The 26,038-nt window shown below is 40.1% G+C and overlaps 1 protein-coding gene and 1 long non-coding RNA gene across 7 annotated transcripts in view; both read right to left on the reverse strand.

Annotated features, from left to right (window-relative positions):
* Positions 1-26,038, reverse strand: part of tsnare1 (T-SNARE Domain Containing 1) — a 269,581-nt gene that overhangs the window by 179,066 nt on the left and 64,477 nt on the right. The window lies entirely within an intron of this gene.
* On the reverse strand, positions 7,679-9,041 carry LOC145431722 (uncharacterized). Its single transcript, XR_013912001.1, has 2 exons — positions 8,757-9,041; positions 7,679-8,101 (listed from the first exon to the last, which is right to left on the reverse strand). It is a non-coding gene; the product is annotated as an uncharacterized LOC145431722 (long non-coding RNA).

Consider the following 26,038-nt stretch of genomic DNA (forward strand, 5'->3'; position numbering starts at 1 on the left):
TTTTATTTGTACTGTATAATCTGCAGATTCTGACAGAAATCTGCAACTATCCATTGAAGCACCGCTCCTCTCTAAAACAGCAATAAGGATCATTATTAGGTTATTTACATTATTATGTAAATAACAAGATAACAAGCAAAAAATTGGGAAACGTAAAGTCCGAAGTCTTTTTATTAAGGGCCATCAGTCAAACAATACTGTTTGTTCTGGGTCTAAACAGAGCGCGTTGTGTGTGACGTCTTCTTTTGCACATGCGGGCCGCTTTGAGCGTACACAATAGAGCGCTTTTGCTGTCGCATTTTATTTGTAGTGTGAACGAACAGACAAAAAAAAATCGGATTTGATCAAAAAATCGGAATTGAACATTAAGACCTGCAGTTTGAACGTAGCCTAAGACCTCAGCCACAAATCAGGTGCTGTTATGGTATGCACCCTAGCTCCGTCTTCAACCATGCAGGACTGGAGGGTAAGAGGTGAAGACATGCACATTGTTATTAAAATTTAATTCTGTGATTTGGTTAAAGTAATTCTGTCATGAGAGATCAATTGGTAAGGAACTAAGAAATTATTAATCAGTCTCTTTATAAAATTTCTTCAATGAAAAAGTTGAAGTTTCGATAGCGCTATGGTCGGTGTATATGTATGTGTCTATGTATGGGTTAGGGTTATATACACGTATATAGCTTATTTTAGGTTTTGTTTTTGATTTCTTTTAATCGTCTGCATGTGGTATTAGAGTCCGACCCAGGTTTTATGGTTATACAACTAATTTCTTTTTTAACAATTGTATTTTTGTTGGGGCAAATATTTGAAAATTCAAGGTATTTTTTAGAGAAAATGGTTAAAATGCTGGGTTAAAGGCCCTTGTGAGTATTTAAAAGGAACAGGATAATTAAAATATTTTAATCAAAGGAGATTGTGCAGAGGCCACACCTATGGTTTCGCTCCTGTATCCCTGCCGATTAACGAGCTCAACTCAGCCAAAGAGGAAAGCTGAAGAAACTACACTGAAGCAATTCCAGGAGCTTATAGTCATCCAGCAACTGGATGAGCGGAAAAGAATGGATGCATGGTTAGACATTCTTATATACCATCCTCTAGCTGCCATTAGAAGAACAGCAGGTTTGAATATTTGTACGTTTTGGGGGGTTTTTGTGTTTGTTTGTTTTTACAGAATTTACAGTGGAAAATGTAAACAAACAATAGTGCACATTGAGTCCTGGTTCCTGGGTTGATGACAGTTTTCTTTTAAATATCTGAGTTTGTTAACTATGTTACTATTTGTATTCTTTGATTGTTAAGTTCAAGTTCTGCTTCTTGTCTTCAGATCATGTCTGTCTGTCTGGTCTCTCTGTGTTCCGTGCCCATGTCAAGCTCACTTGTCTTTGTCTGACTCTGTGTTAGTGTGCTACTTCCTGTTTTATTTTGACAGTCTCTCGTTTTGTGTGCGTCAGTTTCGCTTCCCCCACCTCATCAGTTAGATTATATCTGTTCCTCAGATATGTCCTCTCTGCCCTGAGTCCCTCATATGTATATATTATCTATTTCTCGTACTGTTCTTTGTCACGTCACGTATCTTCCCTCCTGCTGCGTGTCCTTTTTGTGTATAGTTTCCCAGTGTAGCAAATTCTTCATATCAACCTAGTTTAAATTCTTTTCTTTTCTAAGTCTATCAATAAAGCTGTATCGGGGGTTTGGTCTAGCTTCCGAGTCCTGAATTTTAGTCTAACCCTGCCTGCCACACACATTGTCTCTCAGTATGTGGAATCTCCTGCAAACGAGCTATTGATTCTAATAAGGTTACCTCTGTGAGCTATTAGGCTGAAACTATATCAGTTTACCAGTCATATCTTCCAAATGTCCTTTATTACACTTTGAACCAAAAGCATTTACTTTGTATCTAATGATGTTTGATCAAACTTTTAGTAAAGATCTCTTTTGCCTATTTTTTTAACTTTTTGTCAGATGGGTGAAAGCTGTATGGGAAAGTATTACACAATCCTTTTTAACATAATTTTCACATTGGAGCCCACAACACATAATCTGCACTTATGATTTCATGCTCATTTCACAAACTCCTCTGCCGCTGTGTTCCCTGGAAGGTGGAGGGACTGAGAGAGGGTTATTTCACAATCAGTGTTTGGTAAATGGTTTGGATCATTTCAGCAGCTTTTTTATCTTCTTCCACTTGAAACTTTTCTCTCACATTAGCATGTCGACACTTTAGCATGCTCATATCAGCATGCCACTTCAAAGCTTTACTGATATGCAGTGCCCTTACAAAATCGCTCTCGACAAATTAAGTCTCTCTGTGGTATGAGCGGTGACTGATACAGTCAGAACTTTGATTCTGTCCTATATTATCCCCACTGAAACATTTTTGAAAATGCTTATGAAGGGTGTAAGAAATAGAATTTACATGATAAAATGTTACCAAGACTACAGAAACTTTTTCTGCCTTTGTAGCCACTGTCAAACTCTAATTTCAGTATGTACCAACGACAATTCTAAAATACTGATGTTTATCTTTAATTTTTCCTTACTATTTAAATACAATCAACCCAAAGAACCCAAATACAAACCCAAAGAACTAACTAACAAAGAAAGACTAAGTAAAATATTTACATATAGTACCATTGTGGAATGTCATTAAATTTGTCCTGTCCCTCCCTTAGTTTTATGTTTTGTCTCCTTATACTAATTTTTTTCCTCGTTACTTTTTCTTCCCCCTGCCCCACCCTGAGCCTGTTTCTGAGGTTTCTTCCTGTTAAAAGGGAGTGTCTCCTTCCCACTGTTCCAAAGTGCTTGGTCATAAGGAGTCATTTGTTGGGATCCTGAAAACTTTACGGTTTGTATCTTATCATGCAAATTACCACAAGATGACTGTAGTTGTGTTTTGGTGCTAGAGTATATAAATAAGCCCAATTTGAACCAACTTGATTTGAATCAAAAGGCTGTGGGACCCTTTGATTCAGGGTGATCCCAGGGTGTGGGATCACCCTGCAAAAAAAAAAAAACTGGAAAACAACCGCTTTGCAACTAGTGAAAAATCTGTGGTTGCCCAGTGATTGTGTTGACTTTTTTCACATTTGGGGACTGACAGGAAGACGTTGTGGGGACACACTGGTCACCCAGAGATTGAGTGTGAACACCCTCAATCTCTGGGTGACTACTTTCAATCACAAGATGAATGCAAAGCTTACCTGGTGAGAGCCAACCTCTCTCTAAACAATGTAGTTGGCTCAGACAGACTGTAATCACTCACAGACAGATTGGTAAAGGTTGCAAATAATTGCCATCAAACATAAAAATGCAGACAGAGTGCCAACACTTTACAATCAGCCTGAGGCTCCTGCACATGTCCTATTTGAGGTCTTACAGCACACACTGAAAATTCCATTGGTTCCATCTCAGGGTTCCCCCAGAAGAACATCTGTGGTCTGAATATCCCTGTTTACACTGCTGTCTGAGATAAGAAGTAGAAACTGATTGAAAATTAATAATTATGATATTGTTTATTGAGGAAAAGGTTAACAGCGTTCTGCTTTTTTTTTCACAATCGTAATTGTTCGCTTTGCTCAATATGTCCTTGATAAGCTATTGGGCTTTTTATATTATTCTGTACAAAATATCACATAGACATTCTAATTTTGCATAGTTCAGTTACTAATGATGAACCCTAGTGAACTGATTAGACATGGTGATCAGTTAGACAATGTGGTTGATTTTCCTTTTTTCCCTTTTTTTGAAAGGGCTGTATAATCAATACATAATCATAATCAATCTCCTACTGTAATGAGTCCTGAGCATGGCGGGGAAGAGCTACCACGATGCCCTCACAGAGTGGCTTGTCGATAGCACAAGTGTGATATCTGTAATATGTTCAATTATACTCTCAAATCAGAGAGGAACTTAATCAAGAGCTCCCATCTCATTAAGCCTGAGGTCAGTGGTTTTCACCCTCCTCACTAAAGAAAGACAGATTTTCACTCTTCCCCAAAATCTGGAGTTTAGCTACTGAGTGGCTGAGAAAACAAGAACTTGGCATGCTCCCAACGGCTGGCACTGCAAGTGATGCTTACAAGTTCCGATTTTTGTTCTCCGTAGGATATGACCATGACTGTTTTACCGACCCAGTCTCACATTCCAATCCCAGCAGCTGCCACGGTAAATTCAAGTCCTGGAGTGGCGACTGGAGAATTTTTAAACCTCTTCCATTGAATTTAATTCAACGTTTTGCATTTATTTATTTGGCATGCTGTGCACAACATCTGAAATAGATGCCATGAGACCGTAGGCAAATGTTCTCTGCTGGCGCTAGTAACTCAGAATATTGAAGAGAGGCTCATTCTAGATCAGAAAATATGTCCTTGGAGATGAGGTTAAAGTTGTAACAGGGTTTATTGAACTCAAACATCTTTGTAATTTGAGCTTTGCTGTCTAGCACTGTCTTTTGGGTGATTTACCTGTGATCGTTGTATGTCACTGTCTCCGCCACCTTCATCCTAACATTGGGTATTCCATCAAGGCCAGATGCTGGCACATTCTTTTGATGTTTTTAAGATGCAAAAAGTTTTTAAAAGTCACTACAGTGACATTGAGGAAATTAATGTACCCCACTTCTTAGTATGTTATTTTTCACAAGCAGTGGGACTGTGTGTGCAGCATGAGCATCAGAGCTCATTGTGTGCAGTGGAGGGGTCCACCTGCTTGTTTTCACTGTGAAAATGCTACTTAGGAATGCATTGCTGAAAATCTTAGGTACACCAAGCTTTTCATTTAAATCAACCATGAAGGCTGACGATGAGTTGATCAAATCCACTTGAGTGAGATCTTGTGCTACAGTGGAATAACACAGCTCACAACCTTGCACATCGTTAATCCTTTATTATCATAGTATCCAAGTATCATATAGTCTGTCTGTAATTTTGGCCGTAGGATTAAAAAAAAGAACTCAAATTTTTAAGGAACCATTTGAATTCTCTGCAAACCCAAATGAGGAGTTACACTTACAGCGATGTGAAGCATGCATGGTTAAATCGAGGTAGAGCTGATTTTTCTTTGTGAATGCTTTGTGCCACCATGATACATCAAATATCCTTGTAAAGATTGTTTTCCATTCTTTTCTAAATCATTTGAATTTAACAGAATTTCTTTGAGGGGTATGCTTCATTTCCAGTAAGCAGCCAAAATTTTTCTAGCTATAGTCTGGCTCCTGCAGGTCTTTCTAGGTAAATCCAAAAACAAAACGGATACTAGGAGCATTTTGAACAGCAATGACATAATTAGGGCAATCAGCAGTCTCCTAAAGGCTGGTCATCTATCAATCACCAATTTATTACAGAAATTGAATCATTTGCAGTAATGGTCAAAAGTTGGTTAAAATTCAATCAGCGCTACCCTCATTTTAATTAATTATACTATAATTTCAAAATGTTAGATTTTTAAAATTAATTTAAATTCATGTATCCGTCTTACTTATTTTAATTTTGGATTTTTACTGTATTGCGGTTTTATGTTATTTGAATGCTGTAAAAAATTTGGGCATTGAGGATGTAAAAACTTAACTAGGAATGAGAGATGGAATAGCTTGATAGCTAAATTTAATTAAATTTAATTTAAAAAATCAAATCAGGGTTATTTTAGGTACATTGACTGAGTCGAGGCTGGAGAAGCTGGGTCAGCTACCTACAACAATTCATAAAAGATTTACCTTGACAGGAGGAGGCTCTCAAAACACATACACAAATTGCAATGCAGCATCAACCCCACATGCAGTCATCTGGAGGTGTTCTGCTCTGTTTAGTAAGCTGCCATGTCCCTCGCAGGCACAATGTGCAGAAAATGCAGACCAACATTAAAACATTACCAGAAAAAGCTTTTCACTGGACTAAACACCATGCTGTTCAGACTCTGCAATTTCTCCAGATATTTCTGTTTCTTTGATGAAACCTTCCTTGTAATTTTCCCCTCTCTCCGCTGCTCAGTGGGAGACAGACCATTTGCACACAGTATGAGGAAAGGTTTGCAAAGATCACAAATGCTGAGTTTCCAAAGTGACAATAGTGGCGATGTGAGATTAGACATTCACAAATGGGTTCAATTACAAACCCAAACTGAAATAAAGTTTAGGTTAATGTCAAGATGAGACATATTTTTTTGACCCCATCGAAATCCACCAGGGTACCAGTGAAATTTCAATGGTTAGATTTACATATGGGATTTTTACCTGTATAACATACCCAAATGGCCTTACATGTCTTCATAACAGGAGAACTGTGTGGCTAAAACAATCAATGGTTTGATGTAAATGTTATTAAAAGGGAAATTTACGGTGGCCCCTAGAGACAAAGCACGTACAAACTCCAAAACACTTGCAAACTCCAAAACACATGCAAACTAAAAAACACTTGCAAACTAAAAAACACATGCAAACTCCAAAACACGTACAAACTCCAAAACGCTTGCAAAATCCAAAACACTTGCAAACTAAAAAACACTTGCAAACTCCAAAACACGTACAAACTCCAAAACACTTGCAAAATCCAAAACACGTACAAACTCAAAAACACATGCAAACTCCAAAACACGTACAAACTCAAAAACACATGCAAACTCCAAAACATGTACAAACTCCAAAACACTTGCAAAATCCAAAACACTTGCAAACTCAAAAACACATGCAAACTCCAAAACATGTACAAACTCCAAAACACTTGCAAAATCCAAAACACTTGCAAATTCAAAAACACAACGTTTATTTGCAAAATAAACGGCAAGTTTGTCTGTATGGGACGGTCTAGTCTCTGTCGCGCTTCCCAGGTTGCCTAGCAACCATGATACTAACCGCTGGAAACATGTCATACAACTTGGTTTGACAGAAATGAAGGAGAATATATTTTGTTCATTTGTTTGTTTGTTTCTACAAGAGCTTTGTGTGATTTGATAAGTATCTGAGGCTGAGACCACAGGACTGTAAAACATGATTTTTGGGCTTCATTTCTGTACTGAACAGTTATTTAAGATTAGTTAGTAAATAAGAATTAGCTAATGTTGTTCATGAGACTAAAGTCATATCACTTTGGTAATGTAAATATAATATGGCCAATATTATAGTTATTATATTAATCATTATTAGCTATTACAGCAGTGAACATGAACTCTGTGTCAAATACTGAGCAGTACAGATTCAAGTTGCAGTTATGTCTTATCACCTTAAATCTTCACTCAAAGACAAGTATCTTTGACAGTGCATATATAGGTGTATCATTTATAAGAGACAAATGTTGTTCCTTCAGTATGTTGCCATTACTAAATTTGGCTCATTGCTTACATATATTTATAAAAAGAAAACGTACAAGCTGTGATAACTGTTTCTGATAGAATGAAGAGTAGACTGATATATGAAATATTCCTTTATTGGGTGAGAAAATCAGACCATGTCATAACTGCTTTAAGTCATACAGAATAGATATCAGAGCCTTAAACAGGCTGACTTCTGCTAAATGGGTCAAACTGGGCAGAAAGTCTACAAACACATAACATCCTTATAGAATATGATGTAACACTATAGATCAACTTAGCTCAGAATATATAAAGCATATAAACAATTACAGCAATATGATGCAACAAACACAGCAGCTACTGATCCAAAATACTCAAAGCTTCATAGAACTGAAACCAACATTTATTTTAGCTCCATTCTGCTGCTGATACAGACTTTAGGTTTCTGAACATTACACTTGTTGCTGCCTTTCATAGTGTGTAACTTGAAGGCCCTGAGTACTCTGAGTACTTTCTCCCACACTGAAAACACTGGGAGGATAAAATTATTTGAACATTACCTAATAAGACTGATTCAGCACAGACAGTTATGTTAAACTTTCCTAGCAGTCCTTCACAAACAGGGAACAGTCTGTCTATTCTCTCCATCTGTCAGCTGCTGCTGGCTCTTCCTCCTCCTCTTCCTCACACACTGTTGAGTTCGGTGGATCATCAGGGATGCAAAGCCTCACAGATGATGTGCAGCAGTGGGTCCCTCAGTCTGTCCTCACTCTGGACACTTGCAGTTGTCACACATGGAAATCAAATGTGTGATAAGCTGCAGGATTCAAACACAAGTGTAACTTATAAACACATGTTCATACTTTTATTCCACAATCAGAGAGAAAGAAACAGAGAGCGAGTGCAGGACAGACAGACAGGTGACAGTCTCAGGTGTATACACTGCTACACAACAGCACAAAAGAAGGAGGATTTAGTTTGTGTTATTACAAAACAAGAAGAGTTCCCAGATGGTACAGTGGACACATGTGTGACTGCTGTGATTAAAGCATCTTTCTTTCAACTTAACGAGTGAACCGTCAGCTCGTTCAAACACACGTTAAAGTCCGTTTGGCTCGACACCACCGAACAGAGGCAGCAATATAACATAGCTAACGTTAACAGTGCAGTGAATCCTGCTTGTGCCGTGATATTCATGACTGCGAACCGAGCAGCATCACTGACTTTCAGCTTGTTGTGTTTGTGGATATATGACTGACTTTAATTATCCACAAAATCATCACAATCTCTGTAAGATTAAGGTCGACTATATATATATTTATTAAAGTAAAGGCTTTAAAACCAAGTTAATTCTGAAAGTACAAACATCGCTAATGTCAACTTTCCCGACGTGTGGCCAACAATAATGGTTTCATGTTCTTCATTAAAAAAATATTTGCGCATTAATAAGTGACATAATATTCAGTACTTACTTCTGAAAGTTTACTCTTCCTCCGCTCCGCTTCCACTGTTTTTTTTTTCGGCAAAATTATCCACACCACCACCGCACTATGAAGTCTGGGATATGTTGGGCCATGAAGGCTACACCGACCCATCCTTAAAATTCAGGGAAATTAAGGACGCATTTCAGGGCCGCATTTCGGGCAGCCTTTGAATTCGGAAAGCCTTCTCTTGTCGCTGTGAGGTAATCGGCCTTAAAATGCGGCCTTTAAGGCTGCAAACCCCAAATCCGGTCATTGGTACTTCCTGGCTTGTGTAGTTACTAGGTAACAAAAGCTCAACACTGCCCCTAGCGTCCTGGAGCACTTCCGTTGTGTTTTGGAATTTGCATGTGTTTTTGAGTTTGCAAGTGTTTTTGAGTTTGCAAGTGTTTTGGATTTTGCAAGCGTTTTGGAGTTTGTATGTGTTTTGGAGTTTGCATGTGCTTTTTAGTTTGCAAGTGTTTTTTAGTTTGCATGTGTTTTGGAATTTGCATGTGTTTTGGAGTTTGCAAGTGTTTTGGAGTTTGTACGTGCTTTGTCTCTAGGGGCCACCGTAGAAATTGAATAATTTAACAACTTTATAAAAAATAAGAGGTATTTTTCAATTACAAAACAATTTTCAGTTAAAAAACAAATATTGACTGTATCAGGAAGCTGCCAGTGTAATTACTCCTAAAGGAATATACTAATCCTCCATTCCTACCATAGGCATCTAAAAATAACAAACACAGCAGATACAAAGCATGACCTTTCCACAAAACAATTATAGCTGCATGTAAGACAAATGAAGTTATTATGAGTGCTTTAATGAGAGGAAAACTCCTGCACAGAATTTCAAACTAAATTAGATGTACTATATTTTTTTATGTCACTAGCCCATTCAGGCAAAAGCAGGAGCGTGACTCATCCCTACATTTCAAATGATGGCACATTTGGATTTTCTGGTCTTTACTCATTGTAATTAAAGGATAGCAACTACACATCCATCTCTGAGATGGCAAACGCAGCTCTGACACAAGCTGACAATAAGTAACAAGAGATAATAAGATTATTTTTCTGCCTGTGATCAAGCTGTAGATTAGCAAATTATTACTGCATAATGAAGGGTTATTGATTTGTTTGATCTTATGTATTTGATTTGTAGAAACTAGTACATACATGCTACAGCATTGTTTGATCTGTTCATGCGGTTTGCAAATTGACACAGTGACCCTCATAACAGAGCAAAAATCTGTGATTTATAAATATCTTTTAATCTTTTTTACCTACCTCATACTGTTCATACTTTATGATTAAATGTAGAGGTGCCTCCAGACAATACAACATAGGTATTATCCTTTATATGCAGGCACAAATTAAAATATGCCTCCATGGCACGCAAATGCCTACAAGTTCTCTTCTCCTCCACCTTTGGCATACTACATATGTGTCCGAACTCTAGGTACACACATAAAACATGAATAGTCACAATTGCAAAACTCATCTAGCAGAAGGTTAAAAGATGGCGCCAGTGTGTACGGCCTGCCGTCTGACTCTGTTTGTACTAGTGTTTTATTTTTACTTTGTTTTAAAAAATGCTAACTCTCTGCTTGTATATGATCACCAAATGCTGCTGGCTATAAGATCCTCTCAGTTAAAAACTCTTTATTGTAATCGTGGCTATCAGGGAACCTTCTCCCCACTGCTCCTGTCAGGAGTTCCAGCTTGTCTCTGCTGTGTTCCGGCGCTACCTCAACCGAGAGGGCGCCGTAGATGCCGTGGGAAACGCAGTGGCTTATTGGTGAGAATGAAGGCTACCTGGACACAATTTTGAAAAATATTTCACCCTATCCTGACTGGATTTGACCGCGTCAACTACTGGCACTCTCTGGACATGGCTTACACTTGCCTGGCACCTGTTGTTGGGCTTATGACAGTAACCCCGCGCCAGCGTCCCCCCCCGTCTTCGCTCAAGTTCAAGTGGAGTAAGCCCTCAGAACCTATGGCCAATGGGTCGGGCACCCACATCGGCCGCTGAGCCACCGGTACCACTAAGATTAAGTCTTGTTAATGCTCGATCGCTAGCAAACAAAACTTTTATCCTTAAGGACTAATTTACTGATCGGGAACTGGATCTAATGCTTTTAACGGAAACTTGGCAGAGAGTCGGTGAGTCCAGCTGTTTTACTGAACTTTTACCACCGGACTGTGAATATCTTAATGCGCCGAGGATGACTGGGCGTGGTGGTGGAGTGGCGGCTGTTTTCAGGAAGAAGCTCTCTTGCAAACAACTCTTAACTGACTCGTATTCTAGTTTTGAACTTCTGACGTTTGAATTGGGGCATCCCCGCCCGACACTCGTTGCAGCTGTATACAGACCTCCAAAATATCACAAGGATTTTATTTAAGACTTTTCAAAACTTTTTAGCTCGAACTGTGCCAAGCTATGATTGAATCTTAATCGTTGGAGATTTTAATATTCATGTGTGTTGTCCCTCCATTTCGCTGGCCAGAGACTTTTTAAGCTTGATAGACTCCTTCAGTCTTGCTCAACTTGTGTCGGGGCCAACCCAGAAACAGGGTCATACATTGGATCTTGTGCTGTCTCTAGGGTTACCGGTCCTAAACATGAAAATATGTGATGCTGTTTTTTCTGATCACTGTCCTGTTGTGTTTGATATACTTTCATCTCCCCGCCATTTTACACCTCTTATTTCAACACGTTGTTGTCGTGTTTTTAACCCATGTGCAACAGAACAATTTTCTATTGCTTTTAAAAAAGTTTTAAGATCTCCCCTTGGCTTTGGTACCGAGGAAATGACAGTTAATTTTTATGATAAATTCAAAACAGTCCTTGATGAGGTCACTCCTTTTAAAACTATAAGCTCAAAACCACGACCAGACCCATGGATAAATAAGGCCACTCGTTCAGCCAGACGAGAGTGCAGGAAGGCTGAATGTAAGTGGAAAAAAGATGGGCTGCAGGTGTCCTTTCTCATGTTGAGAGACAGTCTGTACAGGTATCAGGACATTGTAAAAGCAGAAAAGTCAAGGTTTCTTTCTAATGTTATTGAGAATAGCTCCAATAATCCTCGGGTTCTTTTTTCAATTATTGACTCTGCCCTGAATATTTCCCCAGCTTCTTGTATTAATAGTTCCTCAGACACTTGTGAAAGGTTCCTGCAGTTTTTTATCAATAAGATAAAACTGCTTCGATCTATGATCGCCCTGTCTTCACATGACGTGTCTAAAATATTCACCTGCTCTGCTGTTTTTGATCAGTTTGAGCCTGTGTGTCTTGATCAGGTGGAGGAAGTATGTAGTAGCACAAAGACATCATTGTGTCCAAATGACATTATTCCAACACATCTTTTAAAAAAGATTTTTAAGGTTGTCAGCTCTGACATCTTAGCTATTTTTAATAGCAGCCTTAGTTCAGGTGTTGTGCCAGCCTGTTTTAAACATGCTGTTGTACAGCCTGTACTTAAAAACCCCAATCTTGACTCCTCTGTCCTCACTAACTTCAGGCCTATTTCAAAGCTCCCCTTCCTGTCGAAAATTTTGGAAAAGATTGTATTTGTTCAGCTTCAGTCTGGTTTTAAAACTCTTCACAGTACAGAAACTACACTTTTAAGAGTTCTTAATGATCTTTTATTAGCCACTGACTCAGGTGACTCAGCTGTGCTTCTGCTTCTGGATCTGACCGCTGCCTTCAATACTGTCGACCACAGCATCTTAATCTCACGGTTGGAGCATTGTGGCATTAAGGGCACCCCATTAGAGTGGTTCAGGTCATACCTGTCTGACAGGACTTTCTCTGTGAGCTTTGGAGATTTTATCTCTTCCTCAGCTCCCCTTAATTGTGGTGTTCTCCAGGGTTCTATACTGGGGCCAGTTTTATTCTCCATTTATATGCTGCCTTTAGGTCTAATTTTTAGAAAATATAATGTTTGTTTTCATTCATATGCTGATGATACTCAGATCTATCTTCAACTGAAGGGAAATAGTTCTGCCTCACTAGATCCCTTACTTCAGTGTCTCGGTGAAATTAAATCTTGGGTGGCCTCTAACTTCCTTAACTTCAATGAGAACAAAACTGAATTGAGAATTTTTGGACCAAGTGGCAATCCCAGCACCTCTAATTTTAACCTGCACAGTCTTGAGCCTTTTGTCAAATCGCATGCCAAAAATTTAGGGGTTATATTTGACAGCAATTTCACCTTTGAAAAACAGATTAGCTCAGTTGTACAGCGGTCTTTCTTCAAACTGAGGCTTCTATCTAAGGTGAGATAATTTTTATCTTTTAAAAGCGATTCATGCTTTTATTATATCCCAGCTGGACTATTGTAACTCCCTATACGCTGGAGTTAGCCAGACCTGCCTGACAAGGCTGCAGTTAGTCCAGAATGCTGCAGCTCGTCTTCTGACACGTACTAAAAGATGTGAACACATTTCCCTGGTGCTTGCCTCTCTTCATTGGCTGCCTGTCCACTTCAGAGTTAATTTAAAAATTGTATTGTTTTTTTTTAAAATAAATAAATAAAACTTTTATTGTTGACTTACAAAGCCCTGAATGGACAGGCTCACGGGTACTTGTCTGAACTCCTGCAGACTTATACCCCCCTTAGATCTCTTAGATCAAGTGATCTTTTGCTTTTGGCCGTACCAAGGTCGAGGCTGGTTCATAGAGGTGATCAAGCATTTGCAGTCGTAGCGCCTAAGCTGTGGAATAATTTACCCCTACACATCAGACAGGCTTCTACTGTCAATCTTTTTAAATCTTATCTTAAAACGCATTTTTATTTACTGGCTTTTAATACAGCATGAGAGTTATTTGTTAATTCATATTTGGTGTTTTGCTATCTCAATACTCCAAGTTATTTATTAGGTATGTTGTATTTTTGTACAGCATTTTGGTCAACGCTCCTGTTGTAATTAAATGTGCTATATAAATAAATAAACTATAACTATAACTATCTAGGCTACGATATTCATAATTCTACCCTCACCACAACTGGTCATTTCAGACACCGCACCTTCTTGAGCCTGGTTCTGCCAGAGGTTTTATCCTGTTTAAAGGGAGTTTTTAATTCCGACTGTCGCCAGAGTGTTTGTTTATTTGGGGTGGCTGTAGCTCAGGCTGTAGAGCAGGTCATCTACTGATCGGAAGGTTAGTGGTTCAATTCCTGGCTTCCCCTAGTCTGCATGCCAAATATCCTTGGGCAAAATACTAACCCCCAAATTGCTCTCCCATGAATCCATCGGAGTGTGAATGTTAGTTAGAAAGCACTTAGAAAATGTGCTTGTGAATGCACAAGTTATGTAAAGCGCTTTGAGTGCTCAGTAGAAAAGCACTATATAAGAACCAGTCCACTTACATTTTATAGGGGCTCATATGATTGTTTGTGTTTTCTCTGGTTTATCTAAAATTGTTGTTGTGATTTGGCACTATATAAGCAAAACAGCGGCTTTCATAAACAGGTGCCAGTTCCTAGGTATTTTTAATGCATTAATTTTAAGTTTATGAAACTGTATCAAATTGCTGCAAGACATATTTACACAGTAATCAATGCATGAGTACAACATTCTGTTTTCTATAAAACATTTTACATTTGTATATTTTATTCTGGTGAGTCATGATGAGCTTGGCCTTCTAGAAATAAATATATGTGTATTCCTTGATATTGTACTTGTACAGTCTACTCCCTAATGAATGACAAATGCATCATTCAGGTACCTCATCTGACTAAACCTAAAAAGTAACCAGTGACGAAAGGAAAGATATAAAAAAAAAAAGGTGTAATATTTTTCTCTGAAATGCTAGAGAGTTCAAGGAAACATTCATGTTCAGGATTGTTGAGTAAATCTGAACATTTTTCAAGAAGAATTTTCACTAAAAAAGAAATTGCACATTGCAAATTTTTGTAATCTGCATCTGTGAACTAACTTAACACTCCAAAATGCTTCATGAGCAAGTTCAAAAAGTGCTACCATCTTGTAGCATCTTTAGAATCAAGGGAAAGTGAAGAGACAACAAAGTCCTCATATGCCAACATAAGGCCATCACAACTCAGACTTGGGATCAGTACCTCTCAGTTGGTCCATTAATCTGTGCGTGGCTGTCTAACAAATGCTCCACTTTGGTCACTTATGCCTATCAGCAGTACATGGAGTTGGAGGTTGAAGCGCTCATCACAGTCTTGTCACACCCAATCCAACCTCCTGCTTCCTTCAATCTTAAACACACCGAGCTATGTTTCCAGGAGGCTGATCAAAGGCAACTAACAATGTGAACACATCCACGGGTCAGGTCCAAAACTGCATAATCTGCTGTTGCAGCTGGGATAAAACCAAGGTGATAACTGTGAGAGGGATGGGATACTGCTGTCAAGAACATCAAGGATTTCAAAATCATGCCCATAAATATTAAGACAGACTATTTTTTTTTACATTTTGCCTCTGTACACCAAAACCTTTGAAGAAGTAATCTACATGTGATTAAAGTCTAGCCTTTCAGCTTACCGTGTTTTTTCGGTCTGAGTTCAACAGTTGGGCGATTTTGGCCCGTAAGCATGTCTCTTAACAGGTGCCATTTTGGGGCCCTTATACACACATCATAATATTATGTTGAAGCACATATTACTCCATATAACATATTACTCCATGAGGCTCCTGACTACGGTAGCTGTAATGCTCTGACCATCAAGCTTCATAGCTTACCAAAGTCGTGTACCACATAAAATCGGTTGGAGGTCAGTAAGCACAACCAGAAACTAATACACAGGGCACACTGTTGGCAAATTAAAGGATTAAAGAAGGATAAAGAAAGTGTGCCTTATAGTCGGAAAAATACGGTAGTTGAAAGGGTCCAATAACAAACATTGCAATAAATGGATTAAGTAAACTCTAATGAGTTTACTTAGGTGTGCGCTGACATGGCGGCGCGTGCAGACGCAGCAGCTGGGAGCTCCCAGACATACAGCAGCGTTTTTGTTTTTTTAAGTTATTAAATCCAGTTCTTTGTATTCTTCAACGACCAAGAAAGACACGGCTCAAAGTGGTCAAAGCTCAAAAAATGATCTTTAATTTTACATATTCCGGAATATGGAGACTGAGCAGGCACACAAACACGCCAGCCAAAGTCTGAAGCAAAACAGGAAGCTAAGTCATTTATATACTTCCTCTAGACGTCTGCTTAGTTTCACTTTCTGGCTGCAGCTCCTGTGCTCTCCAAAAGCATGCAGTTTCCTGTCAGTACTTTTGGCACAGACTGTACTCAGAGTTGGGCCTCTCTTATCCATAAAACAATCTAATCAGCAAATAAGCATTCAGATTATATATTTAAATCCCAACAAAGTGTATTTAAACTCCCAAATCTCGACACGGTCTATGCTAGCCGTTTGCAGAAGTAAGCTAGCTGCATCATCAAGGACTCAACCCATCCAGCTCACAGACTTTTCCCCTCCCATCAGGGAAGAGATATAGAGCAATCAGAACCCGCACAAACAGACTAAAGCTAACAGCTTTTTCCACAGAGCTGTAGCCTGTGTTACCCCTCCCCCAACACATAATAGCTAACTCTCCCTCTCTCTCCTTTACCCCATATTATGTCTGCTGCTAATGCACTAATGTGCTAAAAGTCATTTACTGGGCATTAATGTTTGCACTAAATTACCACACTGTAAATACTGTTATACTTATTATCTTAGACACTTTATGGGACATTCATGTTTGCACTCAACTACCATATTGTAAATACTAGTACAAAAAACACCCAGCACGCCCCTGCGGGCGGTTTATCCTTCAAGCTCGGGTCCTCTACCAGAGGCCTGGGAGCTTGAGGGTCCTGCGCAGTATCTTAGCTGTTCCCAGGACTGCGCTCTTCTGGACAGAGATCTCCGATGTTATTCCCGGGATCTGCTGGAGCCACTCGCCTAGCTTGGGAGTCACCGCGCCTAGTGCTCCGATTACCACAGGGACCACCTTTACCTTCACCCTCCACATCCTCTCGAGCTCTTCTCTGAGCCCTTGGTATTTCTCCAGCTTCTCGTGTTCCTTCTTCCTGATATTGCTGTCATTCGGAACCGCTACATCGATCACTACGGCCGTCTTCTTCTGTTTGTCTACCACCACTATGTCCGGTTGGTTAGCCACCACCATTTTGTCCGTCTGTATCTGGAAGTCCCACAGGATCTTAGCTCGGTCATTCTCCACCACCCTTGGGGGCATCTCCCATTTTGACCTCGGGACTTCCAGGTTATACTCGGCACAGATGTTCCTGTACACTATGCCGGCCACTTGGTTATGGCGTTCCATGTATGCCTTGCCTGCTAGCATCTTGCACCCTGCTGTTATGTGCTGGATTGTCTCTGGGGCATCTTTACACAGCCTGCACCTGGGGTCTTGCCTGGTGTGATAGACCCCAGCCTCTATGGATCTTGTACTCAGAGCTTGTTCTTGTGCTGCCATGATTAGTGCCTCTGTGCTGTCTTTCAGTCCAGCTTTGTCCAGCCACTGGTAGGATTTCTGGATATCAGCCACCTCCTCTATCTGCCGGTGGTACATACCGTGCAGGGGCCTGTCCTTCCATGATGGTTCCTCGTTTCCCTCCTCTTTCTTGGGTTTCTGCTGCCTGAGGTATTCACTGAGCACTCGGTCAGTTGGGGCCATCTTCCCAATGTATTCTTGGATGTTCCTTGTCTCATCCTGGACTGTGGTGCTGACACTCACCAGTCCCCGGCCCCCTTCCTTCCGCTTAGCGTACAGCCTCAGGGTGCTGGACTTGGGGTGAAACCCTCCATGCATGGTAAGGAGCTTTCTTGTCTTTATGTCAGTGGCTTCTATCTCTTCCTTTGGCCAGCCTATTACCCCAGCAGGATACCTGATCACGGGCAGGGCGTACGTGTTGATGGCCCGGATCTTGTTCTTACCATTCAGCTGACTCCTCAGGACTTGCCTGACCCTCTGCAGGTACTTGGTGGTTGCAGCCTTTCTAGCGGCCTCTTCATGGTTCCCATTTGCCTGCGGGATCCCCAGGTACTTGTAACTGTCCTCTATGTCTGCAATGTTGCCTTCTGGTAGTTCAATCCCCTCAGTTCTGACTACCTTCCCTCTCTTTGATACCATCCGACTACACTTCTCCAGTCCGAACGACATTCCAATGTCATTGCTGTATAGCCTGGTAGTGTGGATCAGTGAATCGATGTCTCGTTCACTCTTGGCATACAGCTTGATGTCATCCATGTACAGGAGGTGGCTGACAACTGCTCCGTTCCGTAGTCGGTATCCGTAGCCAGTCTTGTTAATGATCTCACTGAGGGGGTTCAGGCCTATGCAGAACAGCAGTGGGGACAGAGCATCTCCTTGGTAGATCCCGCACTTGATGGTGACTTGTGCTATGGGCTTGGAGTTGGCCTCTAGTGTTGTACGCCACATCCCCATTGAGTTCCTGATGAAGGCTCTTAGGGTCCCATTGATCTTGTACAATTCTAGGCATTCCAGTATCCAGCTGTGGGGCATTGAGTCATAGGCCTTCTTGTAATCAATCCAGGCAGTGCACAGGTTGGTCAGTCTGGTCTTGCAGTCTCATATATATATATATATTTATATAAATTTTTTTAACTGTGCTCAGTGCCTTCTTTTTAATTTACATTTTATACTTTTATTATGTTACTATGCTGCTTCTTGTTTTATTGCTGCTGGCCTCTGAGCTACCAAACAAATTTTGTTGTATAACTACAATGACAATAAAGTTCTAAACCTAAGTTCTGTGTTTTTTTTTCTTTGAAATGCTTTTTTTAAGCTTTTAACTGGTGCCTTCAGTTGCTGTAGTTTGTTGGTCTTTCTTATTTTAGTTGAGATTTATGAACTCAGTGTCTTTGGTTTGGAATTATTCTTAGACAGAACAATACATTTGAATATATTATCTGGGGCTCTGCAAAAGTTGTTATTGGTATTTTTCCAAAAGCCATTGCCAGTATTTCAACCAGTAAGATGAAAACGTATTTATCCAAATAACAAAATTGCTTCAGTGTAAATGTAACATTCATGATAAATAGCTTTTGCTGAAACTGAATTTAAATGAAAAAGTGTAGCAATATCAGAGAGGAGTAAGTTAACAATCATCTATAACTCCACTGTGGTAGCTGGATGTGTTTTGATTCATTTGGCAGTGCCAGGAGAGGCTTGGTTGGCATAATTGTTAGCTGTTGCATAAATATGACTCTTATATTTACGCAGCAGTGTGCTGGGACAAAATGGTACGTGGAATTGATTGGATTGGCAACCAGGAACGCTGCAACAGCTGATGGACTTTTTTAGACAATGCCCAGTCCACTCAATTTTACCAACATTGTGTAATGTAAGAATAAAGAAAGCAAGTGTAACAAGAGAGTTGTGCCTGACTGTGTGTGTTGGGGCCCAGCTCCACCCAGCATGTGAAAAGACAAGCAGATGGTAGCAGAGCCAGTTGCTATGCTTAACTCAAGATAGGCTTTACCAAACCTTGATGTAAAGGAGCTCAAATGATTTGGACCAAATGGTTCGGCTACACACAGAAGTGAAATGAATGAGACTCAGACAAAGGTTTCAAAGTTTGAAATGCCGGCTTGTATGTTTTTTCCTTTTTTAGGAAAAAGAAAATTTGTAATAAACAAAAATAAAAATATTTTAAATCAAAGCTTCTCTTTGGTACCAACAGTTTCTCAGTTACAACCTTGTTTCACAATCACAGTTGTTACCTTAAGATCCTACCTGGGTGTACCCTTCTAAATATACAAATCAGGTTTCATTTCAAAATAAAAAACAGTTTCAATGGCAAAATTCCAAATGGCAAAATTAATTCTCATGTGGTAGCTGCAAGAAATAGTGATGTGTCGGTCATGAACGAAATGGCTCTTAGAGCCGACTCTTTGAAGTGAACGACGCGAGCCGGCTCCTTATTGGGAGCCCTGGGGTTTTTTTTCTCCTTTCTCTCACCCTCTCTCTCTCTCGCACTTTTTTTCCCGCTTTTTCCCGTAAAGCCTTGTGCTTTACGCTGGGCAGAGGGGGGAGGGGCGGTAGTTACACTGGCAGTAGCACAGGAACAGAGCGGGAGGGAGAGAAAGAGAGCCAGGGACAACAACATCACATTAGAAAGGTATAGTAATCATCCACAACTATTTTCAATTGCGGATGATAAAGGATTCAGAAAGTTTATACATGCAGGCCCATATGACAGAGAATGTGCATCTTCTTTTTGTTTTCATATTTTAATTTATATTTTATTGTGCTGTGGTTTGCAGTGTTTTTTGTTGTTTCACTTTAAAAAAATTTAAAAGGAAAAAGCTGAAAATTTAAATAGTTAAAAGTTGAAATGTAAATAGTTGGTTTTCGTATTATATGATTTATTTATTACATTTTATGTGGAGTGAATAAATAAAAGTATATTTACGGTGGCCCCTAGAGACAAAGCACGTAAAAACACGTACGAACTCCAAAACACATAAAAGCTCCAAACACGTAAAAACTCCATAGCATGTACAAAACACAACAGAAGTGCTCCAGGATGCTAGGTGCAGTGTTGAGCTTTTGTTACTTAGTGGCTACACAAGCCAGGAAGTACCAATGACTGGATTTGGAGTGTGGTAGTAACAGGTAAATGAACATTTTTTAAACTTATTTGAATATATATGAGTGCTTGTGTATAAATACACAAACAATATACATATGCTTTCAATTGTGTAATTTAAGTGATCTAGATAGCTCTGTTTTGGAAGTTCAGTTAATGCTAGAAATGTGTTTTGGAATTTGTACGTGCTTTTGGAATTTGTACATATGCATTTATTTTATCTATTTCTGTTTTATATTACTGTGAAGCACTTTGTGGTTTTTATCCTGTGAAAAGTGCTATATAAATAAATTGATTTGATTTGATTTACATGCTTTTTGGAGTTTGTACATGCTTCATCTCTAGGGGCCACTGTATATACTTATATATAAACATATAAATAAAAGCACTTTTTTTTTACATTAGTAATTCCTTTCATGCATAATTTTATATTATTGTCAATAATAAATTAATTAAAGCAACAAAAGAACCTGAAGAGCCGGTTGGGAGCCGAAAGAGCCAGCTCTTTTTAGTGAGCTGAGTCGGCTCTTTTTGGTGAGCCGAGCCAAAAGAGCGGTTTTCTAAACAGAGCCGGAAATCCCATCACTAGTGAGAAAAGAGAAAGGCCTGTGCTTTCTGAGACGGAGATAGCGGGCAGGACAATTCGCCATTTTGCAGCAGCTCATTGGCTAAGCTGCTAGAGAGAATAGTTAACCCCTTAATTGCTGAACCCATATGGAAAAGATATATATAAATCATATAAAGTTTTTATCTGTCGTGTATGAAACTTGGATGAAAAGCATACAAGAGTGAAAACACATATGAGATCCCTTAAAAAATTATATAATGAAACTTGTATGTTTTGTATACTTACTAAAAAAATATATGAAAGTAATGAGAAAGTGGCCACTTTCATGAGTAAATCATATATGTTTTTACTATTTCTTTTCCATATGGGGAATATATGGTTTATTCACCATAACTCAAGTGTAACTGTTAAAATGAACAACTCTTTTCATGTTTTGAGGATTTGATCAAAGCCATCTTTAAATGTGGGTTAACGGAAGGTAGACGGAAGCACTGCAGGCCCTGGTTGAGCAGCACACTCAGCTTCTGGAAAATCCTGTGGCCCAGTCTAGGGTCACAGCTGAACCACCTCCACTTCCACAACAGACTGGGTGTGTGGCCACTGGCCACCAAGTCGGGAGCTACCTTCTGTGAAGATCTTTCTCATTCTACACGATACAATTAGGTCCAGAAGTGTTTGGAAAAAATTATTTATTTTTTGTAGTTTTGCCTTTGTACACCACCAGAGAGGATTTTAAATCAAACAATTTATGTGATTTGTGATTCAAGTGCAGATTAACAGTTTTAATTCCAGAAGCTTACATATAATGTTGCTTTAACGATTCAGCAAGAGCAGCATTTTAAAACACAGTCACCCTTTTCAAAGGCTCCAAGCTAATTGAGCAAACTAACTACAAACTGAGTGAAATTCTTTGCAGTCAGTAACTTCCTGGGTCTAGAACCCTTGAACATCACCAAATGCTGTATCCTGCCTTTACTCCTTTCATGCTAAATAGGAACATTTTCAGAAACTGGATGTTTCAAATGAAGTATCAGTCATTTTAGGATGGACAATTTTTGTTGAAAGCTTTTACATTTGTGTGTTCAAAGAGGTGGAAATTCTATAAAAAAAATGGGTAGACGTTTACCAAAACCCTAAAGCTAACCCTAGATGCGTTGCCAGTGGCCTGGTGCATGATAAGAGAATAAATGTTCCAGAGATTTTAGCAAGACATCTCATTTGTACTGCTTTCAAGGGATTAGCCTGGGTGCTCGAGGATTGTGCATTGGATCTTAACTGTTCCTCTGATGGTGTCCCTGGAATCTGCTGGAGCCATTCCTGTTATTACTGGGGCCACTTTGGACCTTACCTTCAACATCTGCTCCAGTTGTTCCTACAGGATGTTAACAAGACATTTGCACAAGTGTGATGCTGGTGCAGGCTGTGAAAAGGAGTCTATAGTGTGTCATCTCAGGCTTTTTCCAAGGCAGCAATTATTAAAATGTACATATGGAATGTCAATATGTGTTAATATTAATGTCCTGTCATTCTGAATGAGACACTTGGCTGCGTTGCCTTGCAGAGATCATGGTGGAGGGTTGAAAGCTTTTGCCAGGGGAGGGAGAGGAGAGATTAGCCTAAATGACAGCTCTATTAGAGACTTAACCTGCGCTTTGATCATTTCCTGAGCTCCCCTTCAGATCAGCCTGAGCAACAGACGGCAAATCTGACAGGCTCCTGCTCTGCTGCTCACAATCCCCACCCCCCTCACTTTACCACCTCTACACCACCACTGCCGCCACTACACATATCCCTCATAATGTACCCAGGCTTCAGTGTGATCAAAGACCCCCCTTCTGGTGACTGAGGCTCCCATCTGTCTGTCCACAATAGAGAAGACTGGAAGAGAGTGGCTGACTGTCAGAGTGAATGAAAGGCATGCACACGAGTACAGTATTCTGCAGTAAACAGACAAAAAGCATATGCGATGTTTGTTTTTTCTCTGACACATCTTCCCTTGCTGCTTCACTGAGTAGCTGAACTGCAGCATTATGACTTGTGTCATCTACTCTGCTGGAGTGTCAAACATCATAGGTGTGAACACACATTTGTACAGACTGCTATTAATGCACAGTACAAAGTGCATATATAAGTACATATTCATTCTCTTGCTGACTGGCTAAATTGGGAACATTCTACAGAAGAACAGACCGGAGGCTTTATTCATAAAGCTCTGCACTAACAGCAGTGTCTTGCACTACATTTTCTGCTCAGTAATTGGAGGGTTTACTTTTCATAAATTACTGTGGTCACCTGAAACACACTGCTGCACACATGCTTTTAGCAACTTTTTTCAGACGGAAACAATTAAAGTCAACACAATAGTCAAGCTTTACATGGTTAACAGCCACAATATTTATGTGCATTATGAGCAAACTATATAGCTTCAAACTAACATGGAAATATAATTTTACCTTGAAAAATAATCATTTTAGAAGTTAATCATTACATAAACCCTGCAGTGAAGCACCTTGCAGAGCAGTAGCATATTTTAATAGCCTTTAATGGCATAATTATTTTTCTGACAAAATTGAATGCTAGTAGCCACCAAACTCTGTAATCTTTAAAATCAACTTTAGCAATATTCAAGAAGAAAACCTCAGATTAGTCAAGACTTTCCTCTCTGCAATATTTAAAGCATAAACCTTTCACATATGCATAACAATGCAGATAATTTCTAGGCAATATCCAACAGAGGTGATTGTGCCAAAGTGCAAACAGAGCAGCCGATATTAGATTCACTAATTCACTAATAGTGGCCATGTTCATTGAATTTTTTACACATCATCTAGACAGCCCTCTAAAGTAAAACAGAGTATGTCAAAAAGTGAAAACACAACTAAAGTAGAGTGTCTCCTACACAAAGAGGACCCGATTCTCACAAACTGGAGTGGCACTTCACAAACTGGAAAGATTTATTTGAAAGTGGCAGGACTGAGATCACTACTTTTGGGTTTTATCCAAACCTGGAAGCAGGGCCTCACAGCTTTATAGAACTACAAGAAGACCAAAGAAGAACAAGTAGTGCTGGCTGTTATGGCCCTTCTTCCACGCCCAGTCCTTAATTATTATTACGCTTGTGAACTAGTGATCTTACACTGTGGCTCTACATTGTGGTCCAACAGGAAACATGAAGGGATCACAAAAGTTGGCTGACTGAATTATCAAAGGATGGTCAACCCTTAAGAATATAACTGCAATCCTGCCAAAGGTAATGAGAAATTTTCATGAGTAATGGACTGGTCTACTGACTGTCATTAAGGCTACACAGCCTGCATAGCTAAAAATGCAACAGAGAACAAAGATAAGTGGGTGGGTATCATGGCTGTATGGAAAAGTGGTTTCCATTCCTTTGATTTGCATATCTGCCTCTAAAAGGGATACATTTTTCCATCATAATATCAACAAACATACATAAATGCATATAAAAGGATGAACTGGAGAGTTCTTACAGATTTATTTATCGTCAAACCAAAAAATTGCCAATCATACTTCATACAGCCATTTACTTGTGTTTTTTTTCTCATGCAGTCGTATTTGTGTGTGTTTTTACTCATGTACATGTAGAGTTGATTGCTTGAATTATTCATTTCTTTATGAATAACAAATGTGTTGTGATGACTGCAACACCTGACTCTGATTACCTGCTTTTATGAGTAGGAACGTGGGTGACTTCTAAAATTCATGCAAACTTTCATAAAGCCACAGTGTTGACATGCAAGTGATTTTAATAGCATGCCTTACAGTGAGCACTTCTGCTTTTTACTGTCAGTTTAACATAAAAGATTCTTATCCTTGTGGTCTGATTTTCATTTTTCAGCAGACCTTCTAATATGTCTTCTGTGTTTCCTACAGCCAGATGCCATTTATTAATCCTAATTTAACTGTCTGAGGCCTGAGAACCCATACGTGTATGTATGTATATATAAAACACACCCAGCACGCCCCTGCGGGCGGTTTATCCTTCAAGCTCGGGTCCTCTACCAGAGGCCTGGGAGCTTGAGGGTCCTGCGCAGTATCTTAGCTGTTCCCAGGACTGCGCTCTTCTGGACAGAGATCTCCGATGTTGTTCCCGGGATCTGCTGGAGCCACTCGCCTAGCTTGGGAGTCACCGCACTTAGTGCTCTGATTACCACGGGGACCACCGTTACCTTCACCCTCCACATCCTCTCGAGCTCTTCTCTGAGCCCTTGGTATTTCTCCAGCTTCTCGTGTTCCTTCTTCCTGATATTGCTGTCATTCGGAACCGCTACATCGATCACTACGGCCGTCTTCTTCTGTTTGTCTACCACCACTATGTCCGGTTGGTTAGCCACCACCATTTTGTCCGTCTGTATCTGGAAGTCCCACAGGATCTTAGCTCGGTCATTCTCCACCACCCTTGGGGGCATCTCCCATTTTGACCTCGGGACTTCCAGGTTATACTCGGCACAGATGTTCCTGTACACTATGCCGGCCACTTGGTTATGGCGTTCCATGTATGCCTTGCCTGCTAGCATCTTGCACCCTGCTGTTATGTGCTGGATTGTCTCTGGGGCATCTTTACACAGCCTGCACCTGGGGTCTTGCCTGGTGTGATAGACCCCAGCCTCTATGGATCTTGTGCTCAGAGCTTGTTCTTGTGCTGCCATGATTAGTGCCTCTGTGCTGTCTTTCAGTCCAGCTTTGTCCAGCCACTGGTAGGATTTCTGGATATCAGCCACCTCCTCTATCTGCCGGTGGTACATACCGTGCAGGGGCCTGTCCTTCCATGATGGTTCCTCGTCTCCCTCCTCTTTCTTGGGTTTCTGCTGCCTGAGGTATTCACTGAGCACTCGGTCAGTTGGGGCCATCTTCCCAATGTATTCTTGGATGTTCGTTGTCTCATCCTGGACTGTGGTGCTGACACTCACCAGTCCCCGGCCCCCTTCCTTCCGCTTAGCGTACAGCCTCAGGGTGCTGGACTTGGGGTGAAACCCTCCATGCATGGTAAGGAGCTTTCTTGTCTTTATGTCAGTGGCTTCTATCTCCTCCTTTGGCCAGCCTATTACCCCAGCAGGGTACCTGATCACGGGCAGGGCGTACGTGTTGATGGCCCGG

The sequence above is a fragment of the Astatotilapia calliptera genome, chromosome 11 (genome assembly GCF_964374335.1).
Source record: "Astatotilapia calliptera chromosome 11, fAstCal68.1, whole genome shotgun sequence".
In the NCBI taxonomy this organism is placed as follows: Eukaryota; Metazoa; Chordata; class Actinopteri; order Cichliformes; family Cichlidae; genus Astatotilapia; species Astatotilapia calliptera.